Source organism: Cnephaeus nilssonii (genome assembly GCF_951640355.1).
Source record: "Cnephaeus nilssonii genome assembly, chromosome: 13".
NCBI classification, from domain to species: domain Eukaryota; kingdom Metazoa; phylum Chordata; class Mammalia; order Chiroptera; family Vespertilionidae; genus Cnephaeus; species Cnephaeus nilssonii.
Genome location: NC_137084.1, coordinates 17,248,392 through 17,260,545, shown reverse-complemented (window position 1 = coordinate 17,260,545; position 12,154 = coordinate 17,248,392). Strand labels below are relative to the sequence as shown.

The following is a 12,154-nucleotide window of genomic DNA, read 5'->3' as shown; positions in this document are numbered from 1 at the left end:
TACTCCTCTCCCTACCTTTTTTGGAATTATGTTTCCTTAAAGATATTCTTTCTGTACTCTCTGACCTCTATCAGCTGCCATATGAACAACAAAGCTTATGGGACATAACCAGCTTGTCTGTTCCAGTTTAGGGGTGGTGTTGCATACTTCTCTGACAATAACCTCAGAGGAAAATCCATGTGCCAAAGGATATAAAAGGTTCCAAATAGAACACTAAAAGCAAATAAGAAGAACAAGGGTAGAAAGTGGCCCCTGAATTAAAGTGTGAAGCAAAACTCCAGAGCCCAAGTGAGTCATTGTTTAAGCTGGGCTGGGGAAGGGGAAAAAATATACTCCATTGCCTTTGGGTTCTTTTGCCAAAGAAGTAAAGGCTGTAGAGCCTGGCGTAATCTAAAAACTGAAATTCTACCAAAGAATAGGCAATTATCCAGTAATCAACACTACCTAAGGCAGACTTCAGGTTCCAGAAAACTCCTAAATTCCCTGACAAGTAAATCATGAATGGGAAATGTGTTAATGTTATAGAGAAGCAGACATTAAAATGAAGATGGCAAGTAATAGAGGGACAATGGTAATTCCAAATGCCACTTTTCATTTGTTGACTAATGAGAGAAAAAAATTCTGAACCTCTGAACTGAACAGGAAAAAATGTCAGGAGCCATCCATTCCATTTTTCTTTTCCCTGACCAAGTTCAGAGGGAAGTGTCTAACCTGTTTTTAAGGTATAGTGTGTTATAGGATAAAATAAACCTCTTCCTGTTATTATTAACAGTGCTATATAAAAAAGTTAATTACATACTCTTCTTCCCTCTTAGAAAAGTAGCATAGAAATCTAATTCTAAAACACTATGAGAAAGTATGAGGCCAATACCCGGCAAAGAATTAGATTAGGTGAGAGATGTTTAAAAAGCAATGAAAGTGTTAAACTAACCACATAGTTTGTGGCGGTGCTATTTATTGTCTTGAGCAAAGGAAAATGAAAAAGAAAGCAAATGAGCTGTTACTGATAAATGGAGGAGGCCACATTTCTAGCAAAGGAAGTCTAAAATGATAACATTCTAGACTAAATTTATGAAGCTATCCAGCAAAGACTTAGTCCCAAAGTGTGCATCATACCCCACAAGGGTAAAATGTTGGTGTCTAGATCATGATCTTGGTTGTAAAAGAACTTATTATAATGAAATTATATCCTTAATGTAACTTTAAAGAATATATATTTTAAAAAAACACTAGAGAGTAATTTATGCATTAAAGAATCTGGCTGAGCCTCATTATACAGATAGGTACAAATTTACACAAAATTATAACATAAGAATTTTATAAAACAAATTGATAGGGCAAGGGCTTATAATATTGAATATGAAAAGATTTATAATTTTATTTACACTACTGCCTTTAGGTAATCCATACTGATAAAATTCACATTTAACTAAAATTAAAAATAATTAGAAACATTTGAATAGCATGGCAACTAGTCAGTATGGGGATCATAATCACTTTACCTAAAGAATAGATGATCAATATGATCAGTGAAAATTCTTTTAGATAAGATGGCTCTAAGGAAAGAGCAGAAAATGCAATATTGCTTAAAACTTTACTGGTTCTCTTCAATCTGAAGTATCTTTTTTCTATCTCCATCTGTTAAAACTCTAATCTTTCCAGACCATCTGCCATATTTGACATAAAGTCTTTTCATGATTCCATCCCCATGCTCAGCTCCCAGCATATCTCACTTTTAACTCTCTAATGGAACTCATAATTTGCTGCCTTGTTTTAAAGTTACTCGACTTATTTCCCCTACTAGATTATAAGTTCTGTGGAGTAAGCAATTCGGTTGTATTTAATAAGTATCTTGTGGGGAAATGTTTTGAGGCTGTGGAAATATACTGTCAACTCTTCAAACTTGCATTTACTAGTTTCAGTATCTATTGATTTTGTATCTAATAATTCTTCCTAGAAGCAATAATAACAATTATGATGGGTTTGTCAGATGGCTATTTCCCCCTCGTTACGTCATTTCATCTACATTTATAATTTGACCTTCTATGGTAAAAAAGAGCTTACCTTTCTCATCCATTCATTATTTATTTATTTACATTAGTCTGGATTCATGGATCCTTACTTTATTCAATAGGTTATGATCCTTTATTATCATTATTTATTTTGTTGCTCAAATTGTCCCAGATTTGGCTGTGGGAGCTCCTTCAAGCTGACTTCTGTCCTTTTGACATGTCTACACAATTCTTTGGTTACTTTGCTTTCTTTTTGATAGAATAAGATGTTCCAGGCCCATCGTGTTCTTTCTCTAACCCATCTTGGAACCAGTCATTTATCCAAAAAGCCCAAGTTGCTTTTAGTAAAAAACAGTGTTTAAAAACCAAGATCTAGGTAGGTGCTGGGTGTGCTTTGTGCTCCAAATGTGTCATTGCTTCTAGGCTCTCTCAGAAGACAGTTAAGAAACAGATGAAGGTCTATACACACACATTCTACACAAACGTGCCCATATGCATGAACGCACACATACTTATTTTCATTTCTATGTATCTAGCTATCTACATATATTAAAACCCATGAGTTCACACTGATTCAATTCCAATATATTGCTACAAGGTACCCTCTATTCTTTCCCTTTTATATATGAAACTTCCTCTTCTCACAGAGACATCCAGCTCCTATTATCCATAATATATATTTACTTATTTGCTCAATCCTAAAATGTACAGCAATTGCTAACCCAGGCCTCTGTGTAAAAGCAACCTCCTAATTATAGTTCAACACTTATTTAGAGTAATTTTTGTTTTTAGCCCAAGGGAGGGCAAATAGTCCAAATACTGTGTTCAAAAGGTACTTAGTCTCACCCTGGCCAGTGTGCTCAGTGTTTAGTGTTGGCCTGCTCACTGAGAGGTCCCAGGTTTGATTCTTGGCTGGCTCTGGTAGAGACGCATGCAGGAGGCAACCAATCTATGTATCTCTCATATTGATGTTTTCCTCTCTCTCTGCCCCTTCCTCCCTCCCTTCCACTCTCTAAAAAGCAATGGAAAAAATATCCTTGGATGAGGATTAAACAAAAAACAAAAAAAAAATTACTTAATCTCCCCAATTCCCTTCAGTATGTTTATTTTATTCATTTGAAATACAGTTTGCTTCATTTGTTTCTGTCTGTATTCCATTTTACGGCCCCTCATCCTTGTTAATTACATACATAGCTTTCTTGCCTATGTGAAATATTAACATAGTTCCAAAAGTAAGTGTCACCTTCCCTCCACACTGAACCAAGCTAGCCAAGCGCTAGTGTGAACTCTTGATACAATTTCATTTTCTCATTGGGGTTGTCTTCTGCTGTTTTTTTATTTTTATAGATTTCTTTTCTTTTTATATTTTTAATTGACTTGAGAGAGGGGGGAAGGGAAAGAGGAGGGAAGAAAGAAACATCGATTTGTTGTTCCACTTAGTTACGCAATCAGTGATTGAGTCTTATATGTGCCCTGACCAGGGATTAAACCCAAAACCTTGGTGTATTGGGATGGCACTCTAACCAACTGAGCTACCTGGCCAGGGCTTGTTTTCTGCTATTTGAGATGAGTTTTATTTGCAAGGAATCCTAAACAAATCTACAAAGAAGCAAAATGTGAGGACAAATCATATCCAATTATGTAGCACAAACTGGCCATACCAAAGGTGATACAAATACAGAATATGGATCAGCCTTTGAAAAATAAGTAAGATCAAAGATCCAGAACATCTTAGGAAGAATCATGATTTAAAGTAAGCTTCTGTTGCTTCTATAAACAGAGGGGAAAAAGATAGTCTGTGTAGGAGAAAAAGAAAACTTCTGTGGCATATTTCCCTCGAACACATTGGCAAAATAAGCAGACTGGAGTTTTGTTTTGCAGAAAGTCGCCAAACCCTAAAGATATATTCCTGTGGCATGATTTAGTCCCCTGAACTAACCATCCCTGGATTTGTTCTCTTTATTTGTAAAAATCAGATGAAGTCCAAGTCCTTAAATGTTTTCTTTCCATTGCCTATCTGCCACAGAATTTGGTAATGTTAATTTGATGAAAGAAATTAGCAGAACATGTCAGCTTGGTCTATGTTGCAGAAGGCCAAAGTAGTTTGGACAGCACACTTGGACAGAATTGCCTTACACCAATTTCTTGCTTATAGTGTTACAAAGAAGTTTCTGTACAAACGTTTAATGCTCAATTTCTAAGAACTTCTGGCTATTGGGCTGTTGTTATCTATAGTTCAAACATACAACACACCTATTAAAGGGAAAAGTGAGTGAATAATATAGTCCTACATCCAAGGAGAAATTTGACAAAGTGTGGCTTCAAAATATGGTACGTTTCAAATAAGGTTCTGCCATATGCATCAGGTGAACCAATTGTAGGGTCTCTATTGGCCAGGAAGAACTAAGTGTAAAAGTATAGAAAACAGAAACTGACCACATTGCAGATGAGTACTCAGATCCTCATCTCTCATTCCCAGTATTGGCTAAATTAGAAGTAGAATGTCCAAGACCTTTGGCTTCTAAAAAAAAGTCCCAAATTTAGGAAGAAATCCAACAGGGATTAATTAATCCTCAGTCACTTTCTAGGATAGATGAACCAATTTGTGAGACCTGAGTTGCCACTGTGGTGAACAGGACTCATAATTTCTATACAGCAAAACAACTGCATCAGAGGCTTATCAATTCACTCTAAAGCCTTAAACACTGGCATTTCATACCAAGATTTTTTTTTTCTGCCTGACTGAGTAACCCTTAGTAGCAGAGCTAGTTTTCAGACCATGACATCAGTGAGATCGTATTTGACTTCATTTTGAAGATAAAAACTCACAAGACAGGCCCTGAAAGCTGTGGAAAGCTTCTGCAATGGTCAGCATAAGCAATGCTGAGTTTTCTCTCCTTGGTTACTTCACCAAGTGCTCTTTTGTCACCAAATCCCAGGAAGAATCTTCTTAAAGCTCTTCTTGTCCCACCCTAGGCTGATGCTAAGGGGGAAGAGATGGTTTCCAGATAGGGTGATCTCCAAGCAAATTCTCACCAAGAAGGCTAACCAAAGGACTTAGTTCTCACAGACTGTTTCCTGAAAGTAAACTGCTCCCCATTGCATCTTCGTTTATAATTCAGTTGGCTCCCTGCCAGAGTTAAAAAATGTTTCAAAATCCCTTTTCATGCCTTCACATTTCAGAACTTATTGCTGAAGGCCTGGCATGCTATGGTCAACTCCCAATTGCATGTCATTTCCTTACCCACCGAGGGTCGAGGGTCGGTGGAGAAGCAAGATGATTCATTAACATCTGTTTCCCCTTGCAGTTTTAAGTGTTAAGGAACATCTCCTTATAAGGTTGTTTACTCAAGCCAACAGAAACAGGCAAATAAATACCTCAGGATGTGAAATCAATGCATAGAGCACTGGGAGAAGGTTAGTACATACATACTCTTTATAGCATGTTAGAAATTTAAATTATAAAAAGACAATGTAGCAATTTAGAAAACACTTTTCATACACCATGAAAACAGGAAAAGGTGTGTTTACATTATAATTTTAACTACATTAAAGTAGGTCTGCATAAGGAAAATATTAAAAATGTAAAAGACAACTGTATTTATTAATTGTATTAAAGTTTTTGGCTTATAATTGATTTCTTCCTCTGTATTCCAAATATTCAGCAATGTTAAGTTAAATTTTTGTAATATATTTTTTAAAAACAACATACCACAAATCTTTAATTTGTCTCATTCCTACAAGGCCTTCTAACAGAGCTCTTGATAACAGAACTTCTAGGAGAGTTCTCTAATTTCACTTGAAATCCAGAGTAGCTGTGTTTTCATGGTTTCTCTGGGGAAACATCCCTGGTCTTATAGGAAGTTTCTGGACAAAGAATATTCCTTTAGAATGTTGCAATATTTCTGTACCCTGCTACATGTTACATCTCATGTTCATTCATCTGTGATCTCTACTAGTAAACCTGTCATCTGTTCTTTCTTTCTTCCTCTTCAGCTCTATCTTTAGTTATCTGCAGACAGATCCTGCCATTCCTTCCCCACAACGTGATTCCTCTCTACCTTCAGATCTCAAAAACAAAAACAGTTTTTATCTATTTTACTGCCAGATTACATATCATATTCTCATCTAATTTCTTATCAGTTTTCATTAGTTTTTTCAACTCATTTCCTTCCAAGTTTTCCCACCCATTGCATATCTGTGCTTCATACAGCACCAGACAAAATTTTTAGGTAAATTCCATCTTATTTTCTGCCTATAGTTATAACTTTTAAGTACTTTTATGTCATCCTTTTTTCTCACTAGAATCTCCAAAATGTTCCCATTAGTATCACCTGCAGGTTTCATTTAAAACACAACACTATTTTATGGGTCCCTGAAATGTAACAAATTCCTTCCTCCATACCACCCCATTCAAGAGCTGGAGGTATTATACCGTATCTATCAACCCTCTCGGTTCAAAGTCCAGCAAGTAATTCTTAAACCTCCACCCTTTGTTCTTATTCAAGATGCTATGAATTAGGTTTAAAAAATTCTTCATATAAATGCTTTAGTCATAAGCCAAGTCTTCTTATTTGTTTGTTTTTTTAATATATTTTTATTGACTTTAGAGAAAGAGTAACGAGAGGGAGGGAGAGAGAGAGAGAGAGAGAGAAACATCAATTGGTTGCCTCCTGCATGCACTCCCACTGGCATCAGGGATCGAACCTGCAACCTGGCATCAGGGATCGAACCTTCGGTGCACGGGATAATGCTCAACAAACTGAACTACACAGGCCAGGGCTTCTTTCATTCAATCATAATTTTAAATGATCATAAAATTGAAGGGTGGTTGGAATGCAGGACTTGTACTTTTAGAGCCACATACATCAGACTTGTGGCTGCTGATTACATGCTCTATCTTCATTGTTTATCATGTCTTATGTTACTACCATTATTTCCAGAATCACTTCCTTTTTGTTATTTTTTGTTTTATCTCCATAGCAGGTCTCACGTTTTAGAAAATAAGTGCAGTTTCTTTCAGTACTCAAGTATACTTACTGTTTAGAGCTACTGGTAAATTATATATATATTTTCAAAGTACTCATTCTCCTAGCTTTTGTTGAAAGCTATTTTGTGTTATTTTACTTTCCACATTCATGTTCATTCTTCCCAACTTTTTGCATTAGTTAGGAACTCCTAAAATAAGAGAGCTCTAGGACTACATGATTAAAGAAGATTTCAATGTCACTTCTATTTGTTTTCTTATTTCCAACAAAGAATTTTATTTCTAAAGATGTAAGAGGGGAAAAAAACTCTAGCTAGTAGACAGAATTGTACACCAAACTCTAGTAAACGGATGAGACTCTAATTTTTTATTAGGTGAAAGACCTCAGAGAAAGAGGTGCCATAATGTTTCTGAAGATCCTGGTATAGCTGGAAGTCTTAAAGGAAAAAATGAAAGTTTAATAAGGGCTTCCTATTCCCTAAACACCTGTTTGTCAGGTGAAATTCATTCACACAAAACTTTCTCTGTAGCATAAATCTTAATATTGACTTATTTTAGAACATCAGCACTCTGTAATTCTCTACTTGGTGCTATTTAACCAACTACCAATCTCCTAAAAACCCAAGGACATTTCTCAATAATCTTTTGTGACTGACTACAAATCAGAAAGCAGCTATAGATGACAGAAAATGAAAATTTACTTTTTCTGCCAAACTTTCAAAGATTTCCTTTAAGTAAGAAACGTTTTTTAAAAGGGGAGGAAGGGGAGTACAAACAATAACTTGGAAATAAACTTGTACCTTAGACAGTAAGATATTGTAGAATTACCATATGTTCCAGCAATTCTACTTCTGGGTTTATAATAAAAAGAAATGAAAGTAGAGATTTAGGTATCTGTATATCCATGGTGATGGCACTATTATTCACAACGGCAAAAAGATGGAAGTAACCCAAGTTTCTATCAATGGATGAACAGATAAACAAAATGTGACACATGCATACAATGAAATATTATTGAGCCTGACCAAGGAAGGAAATTGTAATACATGCTATATGGATAGACTTTGAACACATTATGCTAAATGAAATAAGTCAGTCACAAAAAGACGTATCTTATATGAGGTACCTAGAGTAGTTAAATTCATAGAGAGAGAAAGCAGAATGGTGGTTTATCAGGGATTGGGGAGAGGAGGGAATGGGAAGTTAGTGTTTAATGGGTATAGGGTTTCATTTTGGGAAGATGAAAAAGTTCCAAAGATGGATGGTCATGATGGCTGAAGAAGAATGTGAATGTACTTAATGTTGTAGAACTGTACACTTAGAAATGGTTAAAATTTTATGTTATGTATATTTTAGCACAATAAAAATGAAAGAAAGTTATTGGTGTCAAATACCCAGTATGTATATTTATAGAATTGCCTGATGAAATGAGAAATTGGAAGTTATAACCAAAACATTTTTCAGAGTAGTTCTGAAGCAGAAATGACTACAGCATTGCTACTTAAAGTCTGGATCAAGGATAGCAGCTTTGGTATCACTTAGAAGCCTGTTAAAATCAGAATTTCAGGCCCCATTCCAGACCTGCTAAATCTGATTCTGCATTTCAACAAGATCCCTAGATGATTCACATGCATATTAAAGTTTGAAAAGCACTAGTTTGGGGCAAATCTAACCTCTTCCTAGCTGTGTGACTTTGGGCCAGGTGCTTAACCACTTTGTGCCTCAATTATTTTTTATCCATAAAACTAGGGGTCCAATGCACAAATTCGTGCACCTTGAAAGGAACTGCGGGCTGCAAGGCTGCAGTGGGCACTGGGGCAGGTCTTGGCCCATCCTCCACGCCCCCACCTGGCCCCTCCCACCATGGCCCACCCCCCCGCCATTCCCCGGTGCCCTGTCTGCCGGCAGCCCTGCTCCCGCCGTCACCACTCCCACGTGTTGACAGCACTGGCCCTGCTCACACCACTGACAGTGTGGAGCGATTTGGGCCGGCACCGGCAGCAGGTGTGAGCGGGGCCAGTGCCATCAGTGGGTGCAAGCAGCGGCTGCTGCTCCAATTACCCCTCAGGAGCAGGGGGAGGTGGAGAAGCCTTCAGGCTTCTGAGTGATCGGGTTGGCACCAGGCGCCAGCAGCAGGTGCAAGTGGCGGCTCCAGCGCCAGCAGCGGTGTGAGCGGGACAGGCACTGGAAGGAGGTGTGAGTGCCAGGCAGGACTGCAGCGCATGGGAGCAAAGAATTTTCAGTAACCACCAGAGGCTCACCCGATGACAGTGACCGGTACCCTGCCTTGGTCTGGTGCCCCCGCTCACCTGCTCCACCATCCTGCTGCAGCCGACGCCTGCCATGTTCTGCGCACCCCCTGGTGGTCAGCTCATGTCATAGTGACCAGTTGTTTGGTTGTTCCGCCATTCGGTCTATTTGCATATTAGGGTTTTATAGATGGACTAGAAGCCCGTTGCACGAAGATTCGTGCAATAGACCTTCATTCACCTGGCTGCCTGCACCAGTTTTCCGCCAGCACCGGGGACCCAGGCCTTGGCTCTGGCCACCGCCTTCCGCCTTCTTTCAGGGTCGGGCCTTGGCCCCGGGCAGCAGCGGCGCGGGGCGGGCGCTGCCCGCCCCGCACTGCCAGCCCCGCACTGCCAGCAGCGATGGGAGTGGCGGGAGGCCCCGGCGCCTCCCGCCAGCCCCAGTTCCCTCAGCCGCTCAGCGATGGGAGCGGCAGGAGTCCCAGGCGCCTCCTGCCGGCCCTGGTTCCCGCAGTGATGGGGGGCGGGGCAGCGTGTGGGGGCCGCCATCTTTACTGGGTTAATTTGCATAGCGCCCTGATTGGCTGTGGGCATAGCAAAGGTATGGCCAATTAGCATATTACTATTTTATTAGGTAGGATAGATAGATAGATAGATAGATAGATAGATAGATATAATAGGAATACTTACTACATAAGGTTTCCAAGGGTTAAATGTGATAATAATGCACGTTGTATAATGTTGGCACATTTAGGGACTATTAGCTATTATTATTACTTTGCTGTGCAGAAGTTCTGTGAAAGTTGATTTTGGAAACTTTTCTAAGAAAGTCAATATTTTCCAAAGGATAAGAATAGTGCCTGGCTTTAAGAGATGATTGTAAAGAGGAATATATGGGATATAATAGTTTTGGCAAAGGAAAAAAAATGGAAATACTTTATTCAGAAAACCCAATAGAGGTCAAATTCATTCACAGTGGGACAATTTTTTTTTCTTGGTAAAGTAGGGGAGGACCAGACTAATATTATTTACAAAGTATAAATGGAATGGAAGCAGTTTTTAATGAAACAATGTCATATTTTAAAGATATTTTCGTGGTCAAATTGTATATTTTTCACATATCTGAAATCCTCATGTAGGATATAACTTTTCAGCTGAAATATCACAAGTATATTTGACTTATGTGATAAAGGACCAAATATTTGTCTCAGGGAGCAAAGGGAAAGAAGGGAAAATATTAACAAGGGAGGAGACAAACGAGACAGCTACACTGGCACCCATGAACTGCTAGCACCTGGGCCACGGCTCTCAGAAGATGTTGTTGAGTTCCTAACCTAATTTCTCTGGCAGGAGATCTTTCCTTGTCCTAGAAAAGACTTTTGGAGACAGAGAGGATTAACAAAATAATATTGTTAAGAAGTGAGGTTGCTGGGCTTGCACTTTACTATCCGGAATCCCTTTATCTTTCTCGAGAGCCCCCCAGATCTCTTTTATTCTAGGTCAGTAATTTAACACTCTCAGCTCTCAATTCAAAGCCTGTAATGACCTTGCTGTGCTGAATTATTAGCCCAGGATGTAGAAAGAGAGAGAGAGGGAGGGGAAAAAAACCCACTAAAAACAACAGAGGCCTTTTGATCAGAGCACCAAACTGCAGTTTGCTGTAACTCAAGCTGCCCATTCTTATATGGCAGGAATTAAGGACTCCCCCTGCCAGGCAGGACCCTATTAAAAGACAATAGCTGTTTGAAAAGAGTAAGCAAGTTGATATGGATATAATAGGCCACATATGGGGGCCCCTTTCTACTCTGAAATAAAGCTTCTTCTTAAGAGTTCTGAGCTGAGAAATCCAGTATTCAGTGAGGCAGGAGGAGGAGGTATAATAGAAGAGAGTGGGTAGCCATGCAGAAATGCTTGAAGGTGCTTCAGGAGAAAGAGAGGAGGGTTTTGGGGAGCCTGCAGAGATGAGCATCAATCACTGAGGATAGAAGCTTTCTGAATGGCCAGGTGCGAACTTTTTAGGGCCAATGATGACAAAGTTTTGGCTGGAACCAATCAATACATGGAAGTTTCTCGAATGGGTTAACAACAACAACAACAAAACAAGCAACAAAGTAGTAAGCTCTTGCCAGGAATGATGTAGCTGGCAAAAAGTAATCCTTTCTGCCTTGGTTTAAACAACCTAACATATGAGCATATGAGCATCCTAAACTCCAGATGAATACCATCTAGTGCTGCTAAATGTTCTTATTGTTTTCTAAAAGCCTTGCATAACAGAGACAGCGGACCCCAAAGAATTAACCTCTTGTCTACAATCTACACCCCTCTTCAGATACAGAGAAGTAACCACAGGATACAGAACTTCTTACTCTATTAGCTAAGCCTTGTTTACTAGTTAACTCATGTTTACTTATCTATCACTGAACACCCTACCCATTAGCAGATGATGCTTTTGGGAATTTTAAATCCACAACTGAATTTCCCAACCACTGTTTTAGCTATCTGTAAAATCTTGTTGTATGTTACAAAACAAGGAATGATTTAAGAATGATTCAACATTTTTAAACAATTAATCTAGTTGTTTATAACTAAATTCTAAATCCCCAAATTCCTTAGCAAAACATATCCAAAAGATATTTTTCTTTCCTCCACCACCATTTGCTAATTGCCAAATGACAGTTCTCCAGTTCCCATCCACTGCAATTAACAGGTTAGTTTGATGGAATTCACAGCTAAAGAAAATACAATAAATTTCTAACATTTGCTTGTTCTACTAAGTGCTCAACAGGACGCAAGGCAAATCAAAGTGTCTTGCTGATAATTAAAGAGAAGACCTGGATTCCCAAGAAAAAAACGTTTCATCACCATGGGGCTTAAGACTCCAAAATAAATATATTATTTTTATAACA

At 38.6% G+C, this 12,154-nt stretch overlaps 1 protein-coding gene across 4 annotated transcripts in view; it reads right to left on the bottom strand.

Moving 5' to 3' along the window:
- CSTPP1 (centriolar satellite-associated tubulin polyglutamylase complex regulator 1) overlaps positions 1 to 12,154 on the bottom strand; it is a gene marked incomplete at its 5' end in the record, with an annotated part of 164,029 nt that overhangs the window by 91,741 nt on the left and 60,134 nt on the right. The window lies entirely within an intron of this gene.